Source organism: Malaya genurostris, chromosome 3, assembly GCF_030247185.1.
Source record: "Malaya genurostris strain Urasoe2022 chromosome 3, Malgen_1.1, whole genome shotgun sequence".
Classification (NCBI taxonomy): Eukaryota; Metazoa; Arthropoda; class Insecta; order Diptera; family Culicidae; genus Malaya; species Malaya genurostris.
Window position 1 is genome coordinate 72,470,347 of NC_080572.1, and position 19,521 is coordinate 72,489,867.

Below are 19,521 nucleotides of genomic sequence, written 5' to 3' on the forward strand. Positions count from 1 at the left end.
ATAGAAACACGTGTGTCGCACTTTTAGTGCTGCTTATTGCTGCTGATGAGCAAGAAAGGAAGAGGCAACGGAAGAAGACGATAGCCAGAATGCCTGAAGCCGATGATGACCCAAGGTCATGTGCTAAAGGTAAATTCGCCGCAATAAACTAACACAACCAGCCCGTTTGTGGAACAAGGGATCGGTGAAGATTCACCTGTTGTTAGTTGGCATGTCGATGTTCGGTCGATAGAAGTTATGATTGAATTAACGACCGTACTGAATTTCTACTTTAATAAAATTATGCATGTGCTTTTGTTGAATGGTTGGAAACATCATAAAACGTTGATTTTTATCAGAACATCCGGCATTGTACCGATTATTCATCTAGTCTATAAATTAAAGTTGTATTTTCAAGTACAGGATTGTTACGAAAAATTTCAAAATCAAAACGCGCGAAATCCGCGCGAAGACGAAAACTAAAAAGCGCGAAATCCACGCGAAGTTGAAAACTAAAACGCGCGATATTCGTGATATTTTATGCAGGTTATACTTTCCGCAGAACTTGAAAATTCACTTAAACATAATTTCATAATCTGCATAAGTTTGTCATATGAATACAATAAATAAATCCGCATACAAAACGCCACTTTGAGAAACTTTTCTCTGATGTACGGAAAATGTTACAGTAAAAATAAAAATGCTTACAATTGAACATTTTTTGCTTCAACATCTTCTTGCTCGGCAAGCATTTCCTTCTTGGTAAGAAGAATTTTAAGGCAGACCAGGATGAGTATGATCTGATTTACTCTTTTTAATTTCAGTTTCAATTATGATAGCGCCGTTCTCTTGTTATCAGATTTTACTCTGAATGCTTTTCTTTTCTGTCAAACTTGTTCTCCAGCAGGCATAAAACGTCCTCATCTTTTGACTCAATATATTAAAATCATCCAAATGATACATTACCTTTAATCTATTGCTTCTATAGTAACTAAATCAAATGAGACAGTAGCATAAGAAACGATTTCTTGATAACATTACGTAATAAATGAATGTTGAAAGAATTGAGACATTTGTTAAATATGCGGCATATGCTCGTTATATCCATAAATAGCAATAGGATCGATTATTCCGACGTCGAATGTTAAATTGTAACATTTGCAATTGCTCGAAGCAATCGATCCGCGACTGAAGTAGGTCTGTCACAAAACTAGCCTTACAAACATCGCGACTGACAAATAATAAATCGAGACCAATCAGTTTGCAGCAGCAGTACGCCGGTACCGTAAGTTTAAAGAATATCTCCATGGAATGACCAGTTAGATATGATCGAAGCCAATTCAAAAAATGATCCGTTTAATCTCAATATACCTCACATGGAAATCGTTTGTGATGATTGTTTTTGTCGAACGCAGCAGCGAAATCGGTGTATACAGAATCTACTTGTAGTTGTGCTTGTAAAGAACATATGATGAAGGAAGTGTAGGTTACTAAATTGAAGTTGAAGGCTTTGGCATGGAGCTATGATGAGTCTCAGACATGTAGTCAGAGCAACTATGTGTTATAAAATCAAGAACTATGATTACAAACAGCTTCGATACAGCGCACAAAGCAGCAATTCCACGATAGTTGGATACTATATCCTTGTTTTCATAGGATTTTTACCATATTTCAGAGCGCAAAAAACAATTGAAAATGTTAGATAGTGAACCTAACAAACAATTAGAACAATTTCTTATCACCACGGACGGAATCGCAGAACTTCTTAGTTTCCTTTCTTGTCCAACTTCGCTTCGTAAGCCAGTCGTGCAAATTTTGCTTTGAGAACGCGATTTTTATCATACACACAATTTGTGATCATTTTTTTTGAAGAATAGCTTTCCATTTATTACGTTCTTTGCATTATTGAATGTGTTATCTTCCATCCGACCATGTTGATACGACATCTTCCATCCGACATCAATATCTTTGAGTGCGAAAATCTTCCTTCGATTTCCGCATTAGAATGGGAAAAGGCAATCACATATATCGAAAAGTTTTTGTAACTCTTGGTAACAGCTCTGTTGAAATAGCCATTTGTACCACTTGAGATCGAAGAGCATAAAATCGAAATTTTGTCCACTGAAGAAAACATTTGCTAGAACCGCCTTGTAGTAAATTACGGTTTTATCAAGGTTTTGTCATTAACTAATTCGGCCAGCTCAACCAATTGATGAAACGTTCGCTCATCTTTAATTTTTTAGGGTTTCAAAAAAGTCTCAAGCTTCAAGAATTTTTTCTTTTTTTTTCGAACACACAATGCACAAATGTGGAATGATGTTTTTGGAAATTCGCGCGAAATCCGCGCCATAGCATCAAAACCTTAGCAGAAACCGCGCTAAATCCGCAAAAATCGCGAAATCCGCGCTCCCGTAACAACCCTGCATGTATCTGGCTGCGAGCTGATTTCTGTTATCACTCACTTAGAAGATCACTTTGAATAAATTCATTGACATTCTAGATACTCGAGAAAGATACTGTTTTATGTCAAGTGCGAGGAAGAATAGAGCTATAAACCCTAATTCTTCGTTCACAACCATCAAGTATTTTTTGAGATGTCGAGGCAGATAAAATATCCTTCGATTGTAGACCACACAAAAAAGTTAAAAATATACAAAAGAATTATCGTATAACAAAAACAACTACTCTGTTTAAACCAAGTAAATGCTTAGCAAAGGAACATTCAAAATTGTATCTAAAATTCCATGACATGGAATTCATTGAATTAAAAAAAAAATACTGATAGCGTCCGGCCGCGACTTGAACCGAGAATCATTTGATCACAAAATACGTCCGTTAATCGACTGAATCACAGAAACCCACACCTGATTGTCTGGAAAAAGGTACATTTAAATTCATAAGGGCACATCTGCTAGACGGATGCAAATTACAGTCAAAACCAGTAAAATTCATGCTAATCTAACATTGAATCATTACAAATGAAACTTTCCGTCATTTGACAAATTAGGTCTTTATGAATTACGTCGTATGAGGGATTAAGTCACCTGTAAAGTTCATTTTTTTTTGGTGTGTTATTATGTTGCTCCTGAGTATCGAAAATCAGCTTTTGTTTAGATCATATTGTTTACCAAAACATATCCGGATCCCATTCCCTCCCTACTAACACATCTCCCATCCCGTGATGCTCGTGGAGATACAGTGGTACCCGCAGTATCTAGAAACAACGAGTATCGGACTAACATTCCTGGAAAGTTAGGAGTGAGTGGGTATGTACAATGAAAATGATTTGCTTCTCCCAAGCTTCATTTTCTTGGTTCATTGCACATTTTCACTCATTCGGTCAATCACGAAGTGCAACTACGGACGATCTACTTCAGCTCAGCTCAGTTAAGAGTCAACTGAAACATAGTCTACTTAGGACAAAATCAATACAGTTAAACAAAAATCATTACATTTCACGCTTCAAAAAGGTACACACTCACACTTACACTATTGTCGTTGGAATGTTCTTTCAATGAGTCGATTGTTTAGGCCGCAGTATGACAAGTGGCACCATCCTGTTGAAACCACATTTCGTACCCATCCATATTTTGAAGATTTGGCAACAGAAAATCATTGATCATGGTTCTGTATCGATTTCCATTGACAGTATCGCGTCGTCCGATTCCACCAGTCCCTAAACCGCTCCAAACAGTACATTTATCGAGATGCACATCGGTAGTTCTTGAACGGAGGATTATCTGTGCTCCAAATAGAGCAACTTTGCTTGTTGACGTATCCATTCAACAAAAAATGCGTCTCACCACTGAAGAGCATTTTGTGCTACAAACAGTTTTAATTGAACACTGATTTTGAAAATAAATTTCCACGATTTGGAAGCGTTGTTTTGGAGTTAACCTATCCATGATTATTTGCCGAACAATACTGAGTAGAGACGTCACTTTACACTGTTAAAATAACTTTCAGACAATAGAGTAGTTCCTATTGAAAAAACAAACCTAAAAAACAGCCGCTGTTATTATTAGTTTCGAGGTTGGGACAAAATCTGGATAAAATATGCAATAAAACTAATAAAATTTGAAATAATATTATTTGATTTGTGGTTTTGCTTTGGCAGCATGAACTTCTAAATTAGAGTTTACTCCACCCATTAGGATCTCTGTAGACTTCTCTGCAACCGATTTAGCTGATTTTGTCGATATAGTTGCAGCTTGTTGTTTATATTGAGAGTTCTCTCTTCACGAGAGTCCAATACTGCTCGATAGATCGAAACTCCGAGCAGCTGGGAAAATTCGTCTCTTTCGGTAAAGCATGGACTCCATTCGCTTTATACCATTCAAAAACATCCTTGGCGTAGTGACATAAGTTTCATTTCATTGTTTACCTAAGTTCGATAATTGTAAATTGATTATACACTTCATGGTGTATTTTTACCGTACTCGGTGATTATCTTAATTAACCGTACTATTTGAATTTTTATGAAAAAAATTTCAAACAATATGTGATCATCTAATCGGTCTATGAAAACTCACATAATTTCTGAAAAACATAATGATTTTCAATCGTCAAAAAACTACCGAACAACGAAATTAAATCAGTGACTAAATTTGATAAGTTGAATTTCTTTAGTAAATCCTGTTAATACTAATAGTAACAACATCCACTTTGAGTCATTTGGAGTTAATAAGTTTTGTATTAAAAAAACCTTTGTTTATTCAAGTACAATTTATTGTTGTTTAGAAAATACTTCGTGGCACTTTTAAAAATTTGAAATTTTGCCAATAGCGTTTTCTGGCTCTTTCGACTCAAAAGGTTACCGACCACTAAGCTGATAGATAAGTAACTATGCACTATATAAATACAGTTTAAAGCAATTTCAATTATCTTTTAAGTTTCTAGAAGAAGCAAATTACTTCAAAATGATTTCCATCAAATCACTCAAGTACAAAGACTACAATTTACATATTGAAAATTTCCATTTAAAATATGCAGAAGAACATTTCGCATGAGTTTCAATCGCTGTATAAATGTTCTATAACTATTGATAAACTAACGCTTGGATTGACTAAGTGAAATATTTTGAAACATAAAAAATTGTATTACCTTGAAATAAACAAAAAATAACAAATCCGATTCCTTGCATACAATCTTATACCGTTTTCGTTTTTGAACCTAGACGCGGGCTACTCTGACTCCGAGTAAAACGAACACGTTTTACGCACCCTAAACAAGAACTCATGAAAAAAAGATAAAATAAACAAACTCGGCTGGATGCGTGGTGCGACCCGAGAAAATTTTCAGAGCGAAACTACGCGATTGGAGTCCGCTCTAGAGCGACCTCAGGTTTCTAAAACAAACATATCAAACGTTGTTTGGGCGACTCTGGGTCAGCTTTCGGGCTGCTCTGATCAATAAACGAAAACGGTATTAATATCAGAAAAAAACGTTACCATACAAAATCTGCTAGATAAATTAATCGGCAATTACGACTAATCAATAAAATCAAAACTATCTCTTTGCCTGATAGCGAACACATGAAACATAACGAAAGTAGTTCAATCTCGAAACCAGAGGCGCTCTTGCAGTGGCAGAATCAAAGTTACAACCCGAATCGGTACCGAGACAGACATAATAGCAATTGGCCGGCCGTCGTTTCGCAGTTTATTCGGCTGACTGCAAACGAGTGACCAGCCGAACCAGCGCAGTGCCGTTACTGTTTCTCGCTGTCGCCACAATATCGTTTTGCGTATTCTGTTGTGTCGGGTTTGTTATGTTTGCTATTTCATTGCCCGTGCGCTTGACTGTGTCAGTGCGCGATTCCATTAGCACAGTTTCCCGTATGTGTGTAACGAGTCACAATCGCAATCAGCCGCAAATGGCAACACCGATATAAATTTGGCACGTCTCGTCCAATTCGTTGTCGGCGATAAGATGACAAGATACGGCCACTCTGATGGCCAAATTGGGTTGCACGACAGCCGGAACTCAGTATTTTCGCAGCAGGTGCTGGCGGTAGGAAAATCAATGAGTTGAAATCGAATGTAACGGATTCTAGGCCGCACGCATAGTCAATGAGTTGCGGATAACAATGGCAGTTCGCTGAATGAAACTTTTGGAGCACGAATCTCGGATTAAGCAAATCCATTCGTTCGGTTCTGTATTTACCGCACGACACGTGTGCCGTGTCATTACAGAGGTCTAACAGCGCATAAAAATACCCGAATGGCCGTATCATTAATTGTGTCGGGTGCAAGTGGCCAACCAATCCCTCATCTAAGGTTAATTTAATCCCTAAGTGACTGAGTGCTTTCCTCATTTGAACAGAAATGAACTAGTCGTATCAGAATCCGTCTTGCATGATCCGGAAGATGGCCAAGTTACCGGTATGGCTGTGGTCACTTTGGCCCAGACAGGAATAGGCGAGAAAGTTAGCGTCTGCACCTGTTTAATAATTGCTAATTCATATCACCTTGAACGTATGTTTTATACTAATTAATGTATTCGGGCAGTTAGGGCTTCATCTCAGCTAGATTTTTCCATCGTAAACAAATTTGGTGAGTTTATTCGGACGATCGTATTGCAATGGAAGAAAGGGTCCGACGAAACGGGGGTTGCCAAACAAACAAACGAAGCGGCAACGGGCTGAAATGTGATGATACATTTTGCATTTAAATCACCAATTGAGGTAAATTTAAGTGGAAACCAAGCGTAAGCTACCGAATGGATGTATAGTTTTAGCCAGGCTGGTGGTACTTTGATGGTGAAGACAGATCGAGGAAACGAAAATAAAATACTATCATAAATCACCAAACGGTTCAACATACTAGATGATGAATTAAATAATTCACTACTAGTATATCAGCACGTGTGTACTATTTCGTAAATTTATCAGGTAATCAAAAATAGTTAGACATGACATTGAAATTCTTAACTGATAAGTACGATTTGACTTCTAAAATGTGGAAGGTTGTGAATGTGCGAAAATTAACAAAGTCTTTTCCAGGATGCTATCGTGTTCAGTATAACTAATGCATATCGCACTAAGAATACATCACTAGACTGAATGAGAAACAAATTATTTGAAGTACTGTCGGTCAGTTGATACAATATTGCAACATGGTTCAGTGCATGATTTAAGCTGATTTTCGTAAATTTGTTCAACCATATATAATGACGCAAAACTAAGACACATAAAAATATCCAGTCGTCACAGTTGCTTTGATATTCCATACTAGTTTAGTCCGTTAAACTCATTAAAACTGGTACCGCAATCCAGCTTGGTGTCTAACCCATATCGTAACTTGTCTGCATAGGCACCGGGTAGCCAGCAGAGACCGGTGTTGTATTACATAAACTAAAACAAGCACCAGCGGACCGGGCAATTTAATATCCCTATCGGTTTGTTTGCCAATTAGGAATGATTGATTCTAGTAAACTGCTGTTCGGGCATCATGTGAATAAGGCAATCAGAATATTGAATTACATCACACACCGCATCGCATCAACCGACCGACGTTGAATTCTCGAAACACATCCTGAAGGGAAGTAACATAATTTTAATTTTGGATTGGGAGAATTTAAAAAAAAACATCCAAACTAATTTCTGATTTTTAAGCAGACAAAGAGCCAACAATTGAGAGAGTTGGCATCACTGGGAGGTCCCCAAGTGTTGTTCGCTAAATAAGTCTAATTTCAATGTGTATAAAACAACTTATAGAAAAATAATTGGTCGATACAGTTCGTTTGAGTGATAATGTATCTGTTGCAAGTGTGTGTCGGTGAAAAGTGTTTTTTTAAATAATGCTGATTTGCGTTCAAGCGACGGATACTGCTCAAAAATTAAACTAAATTTGTCAACCGATCGAAGCGCCGTCTGCATATCATTGTCGGTGTTATCGGGTTGAAATGAAATGTGAAAATTTACAAGTTCGCAGATAACCCATCCGCGGGTGCTTATTTTCTTTTTGCCTTTTTCATATAGAGAGGTTATGCAATCACTTGAAAATCCGACTAGTAAAAATTGGCCCGGAGGGCCTAGTGATATATACCATTCGGCTCAGTTCATCGAGCTGAGCAATGTCTCTCTGTGTGTATGTATGTTTGTGTGTGCGTATGTGTCAAATAATCTCACTAGGTATTCTCGGAGATGGCTGAACAGATTTTGACAAACTTAGATTCAAATGAAAGGTTTCACGGTCCCATACGAAATTCCTGAATTCCATCTGGATCCGACTTCCGGTTCCGGAGTTATAGGGTAAAGTGTGTTCAATATTGTACATCGTCACTTAAACCGGTGAAACAAAAAACGTAAAAAAAATGTTCTAAACTGGTCTTAAAACTACACAAATCGGTAGTCATTATCAGTAGGCAACTAAACAAACCGATTCCGGCTATCCTGGTTCCCGGTCTCCGGTTCCGGAAGCACCAGAAATAGTGGTCATATATTCCAAAATGGATTTCACTCACTTTGCTCAGCGATGGTTTGACTGGTTTCACAAACTTAGATTCAAATGAAAGGCTTCATGGTCCTATTCGGAATTCCGGAATTTCATCCGGATCCGATTTCCGGTTCTGGAGTTATAGGGTGAATTATGTTAAATATTGTACACCGTCAATTAAACCGGTGAAACCAAAAAACCCAAAAAAAAATCTAAACTGGACACAAAACCGTTATTCCCAATCTTAAGGTCAAATGAAAGATTTGTGGTACTACAAAAAATTACTGCAAATATTTGGATACAACAAAAATTTAAATCGTCGTTTAGAGTACGATGGTAAAATCGTAGAAAATCTTCAAAATTTGAATTAAAACTAGTAGAGTTTGTACGTCATGTTAGTTGGTGACCGTACGAACCGACTTCGATTATACCAGTTCTCGGGTTTCGGTGCTGGAAGTACATATAATAGTGGATCCACTTCGTTTTCTTAAGAATGACCTACACGAGCAAAGCACTGTTTCATTCTCTATGTTCACAGTTCGCTTTCACATCTCATCCAAGTCAGTCGATAAAACAGAACCGCTTACGTTGGGGACAGAAGAAACCAAGTACAGTATTGTGTAGTGAACAATAGACCTCGAAAATGAGTGAACCAAACGAACAAAAGCTACCGCCGACACGAAATAACACAATTATTGTTGACTTCAAACAGTGCAAAATTCGACCTTCGATACGAGAACTTGAAGGTTTGCTTAAGGAGCAAATGCATCTTGACATTAAACGTGTGCATTTACTTCAATGCAATAAGTCCAATAATGTTGTTTATATCCAGTTCTATAAAGAGTTGGATGCAATTCAATTCGCTAAAGATAATAATAATGTGCATGAAAATATCAAGTACAACATTCCAGTATATATGGAAGATAGTGCTATAGAAGTGCGTGTGCATGATCTTCCCTCAAGTGTCATCGATCCTTATATTCGCAAAACTATGTCCCAATACGGAGAGATTCTTTCTATCGAAAAAGAAAAGTGGAAGAATGTTTTCCCCGGTATTCTAAATGGCGTACGTTTGTTACGCATGCGCTTGAGGAGGCCTACACCTTCCTTTGTGACATTCGGTCAGGATACAAGAATACCGTGCAAATCACTTGTTACCTATGACAATCAGATGGCCACATGTCAATATTGCCAAAAAGCTGTTCACTACGGTAAGCCATGTGATAAACTGGACAAGGAGACAACCACACCAAAGGACAACGGTGCTTCCTTCACACCAACCCCAAGCAACCCCCGTACACCTGTGACAGTCACCAACAACAGCATCCCCTTCAACGAAACCACCCAACGTATCCCCTATAGAACAAAGTACACCAGCTGCAGTTAACAGCTTACCATCCAACCAATCAGCAACTGCAAAAATGTACTACATGGCGCATTTACAGCAACTAACAACATAATCAACAACAATACCACCGATGCGGCAATGGATGACGAGACGAACCGCGAACAAACTGCCCCTCAATCCTCGCAAGAGGGAAATGGAAGCTCCTCTCCCCCTAGAAAAAGGGTGACAACGAGATCCAATACAAAAAAAATTATCTAAAAACTCAGCTCAATCGGCCACGTAAAGCTTGTACGCAAATAGACCTGAATAAAATATCTTTTAAATAAAAAAATCTTTATGTTATACTAGTTAATGCACAAACAATTTTTGGTTCCTTTCAAAAATTGAAGAGAAACATTTTGAATAGAATACCACAATATTATATATGAGAAAGGCATCATTACACCTCTAGGTGGATTAAACAGGTTTTTCAGTAGTGGTGTGCCATCTCGCGTTGTTCACAGCAATGGGAATACGAGAAGCAGAGTAAACTGGGGTCTCTTTTTTCGTGGTTTTTAAGCGGATTTACGAAGTTTCACTTTTTTTTAAGCGGAATTCCAAAGTTACGCGGTTTTTTTACGCAGATTTTCAAAGTTACGCGGTTTTTTTTCGACATAAAAAAAATGTTCTATGTGCTAACGTCGATTTTAACAAAAAATATTATTTTTGAGATTACACCAGATCTGGACGTTTTATGCATTTCTAAGATATTCGGCATCAAAAAATTTTTTTTTTAGTTTGAAGGGTTTCTTACACGGATTTTCGAAGTTACGCGGTTTTTTACGCGAATTTCCGAAGTTACACGGATTTCCGAAGTAACGCGGTTTTTTTCGCGGTACGTATCCCCCGCGTAAAAAGTGACCTCAGTGTACTGGTGAGATCGTTCCTTAAAGATATTTCACATTTTTCTTATTTATAATATCTTATTAACTTTCTCCTTGGGACGGGTATAGCATGATGGGATAGTCGATGCCTTTCATGCAGCCCACCTGGGTTCGATCCCAAGTCCCGCACATAGGGTCAGAAAGTTTTTCTGTCCCGAAAAGGCGAATGATGCAGATATTTCTTGCGACCGAGCTTAACTAGGACGTATATAAATATAGTTTAGATTGCGAGGAGGATCCATTTGGTATTTTATTATTTTGGTTAGAGAGTAGATATCGACATTACTTTGTATCGCGTAAGGCGTTGTTGTTCGATTAATGATGATTGAGTGATATCCTGCCAGTATTACGACTGTCTATTGAAAGTATTACGGCTGTCTATTAAAAAAAATCGTCGTTCAGTAGGAAGCACATATTAATACAAAACGCGATAAAATTGCAACGTATTCTCGTAAGTCGGCTACCCAGAGCACTAACAAACAAATGCAGAGGATTCCTCGGTTTCTAGTAGCAACATGCATTGAACTAACAATCCTTCCTTTCCAAGTAGATCTGCATTCGGACGTGGTCGGCGTCAGTATTAATTAACATGCAGGGATAAATGCAGTTTACTTCATAAATTTTATTCATATGATATAAAATCAGACAGACCCTTCAAGGCTGTCTTGAAAGGCTTATCAAATGATCAAAGTACTGATTAAAATAAAAATGAGCTAAAAGAATTCTTTGGTTTTGCCCCTTCCCAAGTAATACTTATGAAAAAAGAGCGAATGGTACTTCTAAACCACGTTCTGAATTTCCCATAAACTCTTAATACACTTCAGTGATGTAAACAATTTGAAAACTTTAGAAAAAGTACGTTTCATTTCCCATATTAAAATTCATTGGGAACATTATAAACGGCATAATCGTATTGCAAACTTAACGCAATGTCGTCGTTGCCAAGGCTTCGGCAACGTTTGTCCAATGAATGAAACCACTGATAAATTTTCATTTTCAATTTGCGATGGAAATCATAAATCCAATCATTTGAAATGTCCTGTCAGGGAAAAAATTTTAAACGCTCGTTCACTTAGACAACAAGTCATATCAACGACCTTAAATTTAGAGAACATACCTGAATATAAAAAAAAAACCGTTGCAAATGTCACGCCTAATTCTTCTAAGGCACTTATTTCTTCGAATTTAAAACAAAAACCAGGTACGCCTTCCAGTTCATATTCTAACGAACACAATTTATTGCCAGGTAGATCGACATCGTCATCATCTTCTTCTAATGTCAGTTACGCTAGTATAACAGGTAGAAATCTACCTCTTAATTCTTCTAATGTAAATAATCAAAACACAGGAACGCCTTGCAGTTCATTTTCTGACGAAAACAATTTATTAGTAGGTAGATCGGCCAAACCATCTTCTTCTAATGGCAGTCTACCTACCAATATTCATTCAATACCATTCGCTTCTTTGAATGAAGTCGATTTAGGCGATATAACTGAAAATAAAATGATCTACCTACAAGATCAACTTTTTCAAATGATCATCCGAATGAATGAGACTTCATTACTTTTTGAAGCATTTCAAATCGGATAACAATTTGCAATTAATATTACAATGAACTTAATATTTAACAGCGATGTTAAATAATTGTTTGAATATTTTAAATTGGAATGCTCGATCTCTAAAATCGAGTGAAGATGAATTTTATAATTTTCTCAAAGTTCACAAAATTCATATTGCCGTTGTGACAGAAACATTTCTTAAACCAAATGTCAAATTGAAAAGTAATCCACATTATGTGGTTCATCGATTTGACAGGTTTACTGGAATGGGTGGTGGAGTTGCCATTTTTGTCCAACGGCAAATTAAACATCGAATTTTACCTTCTTTCAATACTAAAGTTATTGAAAGCTTGGGAATGGAAGTTGAAACCATTCATGGAATTTATTTCATCGCTGGAGCATATTTGCCATTCCAATGCACCGGCGAACAATTAAATTTCTTTAAAGGCGAATTGCAAAAACTCACAAGATATCGACCGAAATTTTTTGTAATAGAGGACTTAAATGCTAAGCATGTCCAGTGGCATTGTAGGCAAAATAACAGTAATGGGGAAATACTTCATGACCAACTCTCAGCTGGTTACTTCACAGTTCTTCATCCCAGTAATCCGAGTTGTTTCTCTTCCGTGAAAAACCCGTCTACAATTGATCTGGTTCTAACAGATCAAAGTCACATTTGTAGTGAACCGATTACACATGCTGACTTTGACTCAGATCATCTTCCAGTAACATTCAGACTTTCCAACGAAGCTATAATTAATCCAATTAGTTCTATATTCAACTATCATATTGATTTGAATACAGATCTCACATTGAAAATCATGTGGATCATGAAATTATTTTAGAAATTTCTGCGAACGTCGACACAGCAATAGATAATTTGAATCATTACATTATCGAAGCTAGAAATCTTTCAGTTCCCAAAGCTCGAACTAAATTAATTTCTCCTATCATCGATGAAAATCTTCAACTGCTCATTTGGTTGATGAACGTTCGTCGACGACAATATCAACGTTATCGTGATCATGCAATGAAAAACATAGCTAAGGATTTACAAAAAGAAATTAAACATAGATTTACTGAAAATTTCGCTAAAGAAGTTGAACAAATTAAATTATTCTAAACCTTTCTGGAAACTTTCCAAGGTTCTTAAGAAACCTCAGAAACCAATTCCTGCACTCAAGGAAGGAAATCAAATACTTCTTACAAATGGCGAAAAAGCTCAAAAACTTGCTCAGCAGTTCGACAGTGTCCACAATTTTAATTTGAACGTTGTGAGTCCTATTGAAAATAAAGTCTCACTGAAATATGATCATATTTCAACCCAAGTGTTATCACAAGATGACATTATTGAGACGAATTTTGATGAAATTAAATCAATTATTAGGAAACTTAAAAACATGAAGGCTCCTGCTAATGATGGAATCTTTAATATTCTTATTAAAAATCTTCTCGATGTTGCCTTGAGACTCTTGGTTAAAATTTTCAACCAGTGTTTTTCATTAGCTTACTTCCCAAAAGAGATGGAAAAATGCTAAAGTAATTCCTATCCTCAAACCTGATAAAAACCCAGCAGAAACATCGAGTTATCGACCAATTAGCTTACTTTCTTCTATCAGTAAACTTTTAGAAAAAATTATCTTGTTGAAAATGATGTCTCATATAAATGAGAATTCAATATTTTTTAACAGAGCAGTTTGGATTTCGTCATGAACATTCAACTACTCATCAACTTGTCAGAGTAACGAACATGATAAAAACAAATAAATCTTCTGGGTTATCCACTGGAGTGGCTCTTCTAGACATAGAAAAAGCATTCGACAGTGTTTGGCACAAAGGTTTAATAGCAAAAATGACTGATTTCCAGTTTCCTATTTATTTGATCAAAATGCTAAATTTCTGTTTGAGCTGTTAGTAGAACATTCTCACTAATAGTACTGTTGTTGTACCGTTGAATTCCACTATGTCACGTCATTACACTCTCACAAAGTCACTATTTTTCCGAAAGTGTATCAATTAATTATCTTTCCTCATAAGCCAAGAGCTTCTTTTCTTAAACCAACAATAATCACATTCTCAAATTGAATGGCTTGGAATTGACATGGTCTGATCAAGCTAAATACTTAGGTTTAACGTATGACAAAAAACTCACTTTCAAGGATCATATTGAAGGAATCCAGGCAAAGTGTAATAAATATATTAAATGTTTATATCCTCTTATAAACAGAAATTCTAAGCTCTGTCTAAAAAACAAATTGTGAATTTATAAACAAATTTTCAGACCAGCCATGCTTTATGCAGTACCGATTTGGTCAAGTTGTTGTTCCACCAGGAAGAAAACGCTTCAAAGGATTAAGAATAAAATTCTGAAAATGATTTTGAAGCGTCCTACCTGGTTTAGTACAAATGAGTTACACAGACTCACAAATATAGAACCAGTAGATGTAATGTCACATAATATTATAAGCAAATTCCGACAAAAATCGATACAATCTTCAATTGAATCGATTCGTACTCCGTATTAGTTAGTAAGTTAGTATATAAGTTCCGTTTCCCCATTAACAATACAAGTAGGTTGACAATTTTCCCTACACAAAAATCGCAGAATTGCGGAAGCAAATGATGTCCTCATAGTAATAACCCAATCATGTATTCAATAGGGTTGAAAAGTTACCACTTGTGGCTGAACACCCAATTTAAATCTTAATAATTTAATTTTAACTCATATTCCAATGAATAGTTATTAAAAAAACTCTCATAAGGTATCGCTCTACTATTACTAATAAATAGCTTTAAAAACAACGAGTTAACTCGTAGTCTAGCAACATTCCTCTTGTACCAAAAGTAGAAAGAAATAACACACCCAACCAACAAGCAGTCGAATCTCTCATCGCTCGCAATCATTCATATTGATTCATTCAAGTTTTACTTTTCGTTTATTCGTGTGCGAAACCACTTCCTGCAAACCTACCACCATCTGTGGTCTGTGGTAGGTGAGTGCGCGTTGGAATTGGAGGCACAGCAGCAGCAGCAGCAGCAGGGCACACTGAACCTCTGCTGTCCATTCTGCCTCGCATTGCTACCTTCCATCCATGGAACCATTAATGATGATTGCTTTCTATATCCGCGTAAATCGATTGCGATCGACCGCGAGAGTGCACTTGGCGGCCGTTGAAAGTGGAAGGAAAAGTCATATGGAAATGGTTGTCGGAAGGTACTTAATACCACTGTCAAATGACCTTCAGTGAGCGGCGTCGTGAGTGTTCACGGAAGGTTTTCGAAAACGTGCGCACCCGAAACTAGCCGATTTGCCAATTGGACCTCCTATTGACTAGTACAATGGTAGAACGATTTACAACACTGGAGAGCTTAATTTCACTGTTGGTCCGATACAGCTGACTTTTCAACAAACACTGTAACAACAAACTAATATTGAGCAGAGACGGTTGGTACACCGAAGGCTGAAGGCCACTCCAAAATACATACAGTGATCGTACTGCTGGCAAGACTTCCACCGACGGACAGCCGTCATTGTTAAATATATTCGCAAAAATGCAACAATCCAAGCGGCAAGTGCGGCACTGGCGGCGGCATAACAAGTCCAAGTTTTGTTTATTTGCTTCTCTTGGGAAAAGTTTTGCCTTATTATTGCAGCTGATTGCTTCTCTTTTATGTTATTATTTGCTGAATATGTTCGTTTCGGCAGATAACAAATTGCGCAGCATATCCGAAATTTCACCATCAAATTGATGTCCGCATCCGAGAAGTCGGGACGATACGGAAAATTCAATGAAGCATCGTAAAACTTCTTACGAAAAAGTGTGCATTTGAGTAATACAAACACTGATGATGATCGTGAAATTAGATGCAATCTCGATGAAACGGAAACTGCTTTATCCAATCACATCGGTTTTCACTATGAATTTTTGAACTCGCACTCATGTAAATGATGAGCGGAACGAGTGATGCCAGGCGCTTAATTGGATACCGTTTGCAGATCCGCCCCAGGATTGTGTAACGCTTGCTTCTTGATGCAATACTTCACGATATCTATCCACAACCATCAACAACATCCAACGATGTTCTCTCCGGCTGTGAAACCAGCGCCCCTTCTATCTGATCGATGCCTAACTTTCAGTCCAAATTAAGTAATAACTTTCTCACTGCCATAAAGCAAGCAAAATGAAAAGAAAAAAAAACAGGTAATCCAGTTAGTCGAATTCGGACATTGCGGACACATTTCTATACACTAACCGCGAGATTCGTGTTTGCACGGCTGCTTTCATTTGGCTAAAGCATGGCGACCAACGACTGCGCACTGAGTTGCCTTCAACTTAAATGGCTTAGTTCTCCGGATAGTCTATTCACTACCGTAGTAGACACACAACGCAACACCAGGGAAAGGAGCCCAGAATCGCAACAAGCTTCGTTTGGGTTCACAACGAGGTGCTACGCAGTACACGAGTGAACGAGTTCTGCCAGTTTGCTGCCAAACGGGATTGTGTCGGACGGATATGATGAAAATGGTTAGTTACTTTCATGGGTCTCACAGTGCTCTATGGTTTACGGTGATAGATGTGTGAAACTCGAGCATGTTCAGGGTCAGACAGAACTTTATATCGGATACGGTTGAGACCCAGTAATTAAACCGGATTCAAGCCGCTCATCAACTGATGAAAACCATTACGGAGCACGATCGCAAAAAAATGATCTTGCAATAGAATTTGGAACACTAAGCGAAAAAGCAAAATTTTAAACTGAATTCATCAAATAATAATAAAAATCTTTTTTAATTCACCTAGTGGTGTAAATCTTGAATAAAATATGAAATTTTCTTTGGGTATAAACTAGCATAACCTTTTCAAATTTTTAACAGTTATGTCCAGTTAATAAGAATTTTTCTTTGTTTTGCATCGTCGCACTAAATGATTAAACACACATTAAACAGCGACCTATGAGACTGTAGGAACTTTTATTTGAGCCTGTTTGTGGAAATCGATCAAATCATCTCTGAGGACATTGAGTGCGTATCGTGTTAAACTTTTTGACCACCACTTCTGGTACTTCTGGAACCGGGAACTTGGAACCAGTATAGCCGCAGTCGGTTCGTTTCGTAAGTAACTAATATAGCCTACAAATTGAATCAGTTTTAAGCCAAATCTAGAATAATCTTTTTTGCATCGTCGCTCTATATGACGGTGTGAAATTCAATAACAACCTATAGAATTACGAGATTTTTTATTTTATGAGTGACATTATTTGACAAATACTCACACACATACACACACAGGCACATACATTGCTCAGCTCGATTAACTGTGTCGAATGATATAGAACACTTAACCGTTCGGGTCAATTTCCACTAGCCAATTTTTCAATTGATTGTACAAACGGTTGTATACTATTCCCCAGAAAATCATGTCCTAGAAATAATTTCCCAGATATAACATTCCCCAGAATAACGTTTACCGGAACAGATCTTTTACCAGAAAAACATCTACTAGAATGAACCAGTCCCACGGAAATAATTTTCCAGAACGAACTAATTTCGGGAATACTCATTAACTGGAATTTTCAAGGCATTTTTTTTTTTAGTCTGGAAAAGAGGCTTCGGAGAATAACGAGTTTAATAAAAAATAATCAAACAAGATAACGGGTATGAAATCATTTGGCTACATTTATTTCAATTCAAATATAGCTTCTTTAAATTGTGTATTAGTTTCCGCATATAGTCCAGAGTAGCAAGCTAACTTTTCGTCGTTACTTCGATCTATTGTGCGTGTACTAGCAATAGATTGTTTGGATACATTGTTCCAGTTACTTGTCTTCTTACTTTGAATCTCGAACATCCAATACCATAGAAGGCTATCACAATAAATTCAATAATTTGATTAAAAAATCGAGTAATGTGCTTTAATCGTTCTACGCTTTACTCAAATGCTTTCAACAAGAAGTCTACGACGGCAAAGTTTTTGCGGCATCTATGTACAAGGTGATCTGCCAACCAACCGTAGAACTAAACAACTTATAAAAAAAGAAAATCTGTTAAAAAAAGCTACGGAAAGTAAAACAGACATTGCGCTATTCGATCGTATTCAGGTTCTAGCATTAATTTTAAATAATAAATAGTAATAGTATAAGCTATACATTTTGATGTTAGCATAATTTTTTGAAATAAAAAAAAACGAAAGTTAATTGTTTAGAAATTCGTTTGAAATCATTCTTATCGATAATTCACTCGAATTCGAACAAAATGTGTGAACTTCATATTCGGTCCAAATATTTTGTTGGTGATACTAGGTGAAATAGCATTATTTTTTATTTTTTTAAATTCTGTAGTAAATATCACACTATCATTTTACATAAGCATCTCATTTCGCGCTAGCCAAATATTCTGTTCGTCATAGATGATTCAGGTCGAGACGGCCGAAGGCGGTCTAGTTGCGGGCGTTTGCCCGGATTACCCAAAGCTAGGGGTTATCCCTCAGTTAAGTCCGAACGAGCGGCAGCGAGGTCGGACAGCAGCTCATTAAAAACGATGAGGCGTAGCCTAGACCTTTCAAAATCACAGTAATTTAGTACAAATTCTATTAAGCAGCATGTTGATCTGTTATGCCAAATGACTGTTATTCCAAATGATCATTATGCCAAATAACTGTTGTCAAATAACCATTATACCGAATGGCGTTATGCCAAACGTGGACGTCCTGGACAATAAGTTTATGGGGAAAAAGCTTTGACTTTTTATATTTTGGAGAATGCTTTTCTGGGAAACAGTATTCTGGAATAATGTACACTCTGGGAAGTGCTTTTCTGGGAAATGGTTCATTCTGCAAGAAATTTTCCGACGAAATGGTTTCTGGGAAATGGTTTTCGTGGCAATGTCATAGAATCGTACAAACTTTCTATATGAGAAAGGCAATAAGTGTACTTTTTTTAAATTTTTATTCAGACCTTTTCGCGTACAAGCTTTACGTGGCCGAATGGCTTACATTTTGTTACTATTGGATCTCGTTGTCACCCTTTTTCTAGGGGAAGATGAGCTTCCATTTCCATCTAACGAGGATCGAGGGCCATTTGTTCGTGGCTTATCTCATCATCCATTGCTTTATCGTCGGTGTTGTGTGTGATTTCCGTTTTTTTCTCGTTTTCCTTGTTGATCGTAGTCTTGGGCTCGTTGAGAGTTTCTGTAGGTGCACCTTGGTGTGTATTGGTTGTAGTTGCTGGTTGGTTGGAGGGTAAGTTGTTAACTGCAGCTGGTGTTTTTTTTTACA

General features: G+C 37.1%; 1 protein-coding gene across 12 annotated transcripts in view; it reads right to left on the reverse strand.

Moving 5' to 3' along the window:
• Nucleotides 1-19,521, reverse strand: part of LOC131438963 (serine/threonine-protein kinase 10) — a 90,430-nt gene that overhangs the window by 64,298 nt on the left and 6,611 nt on the right. The window lies entirely within an intron of this gene.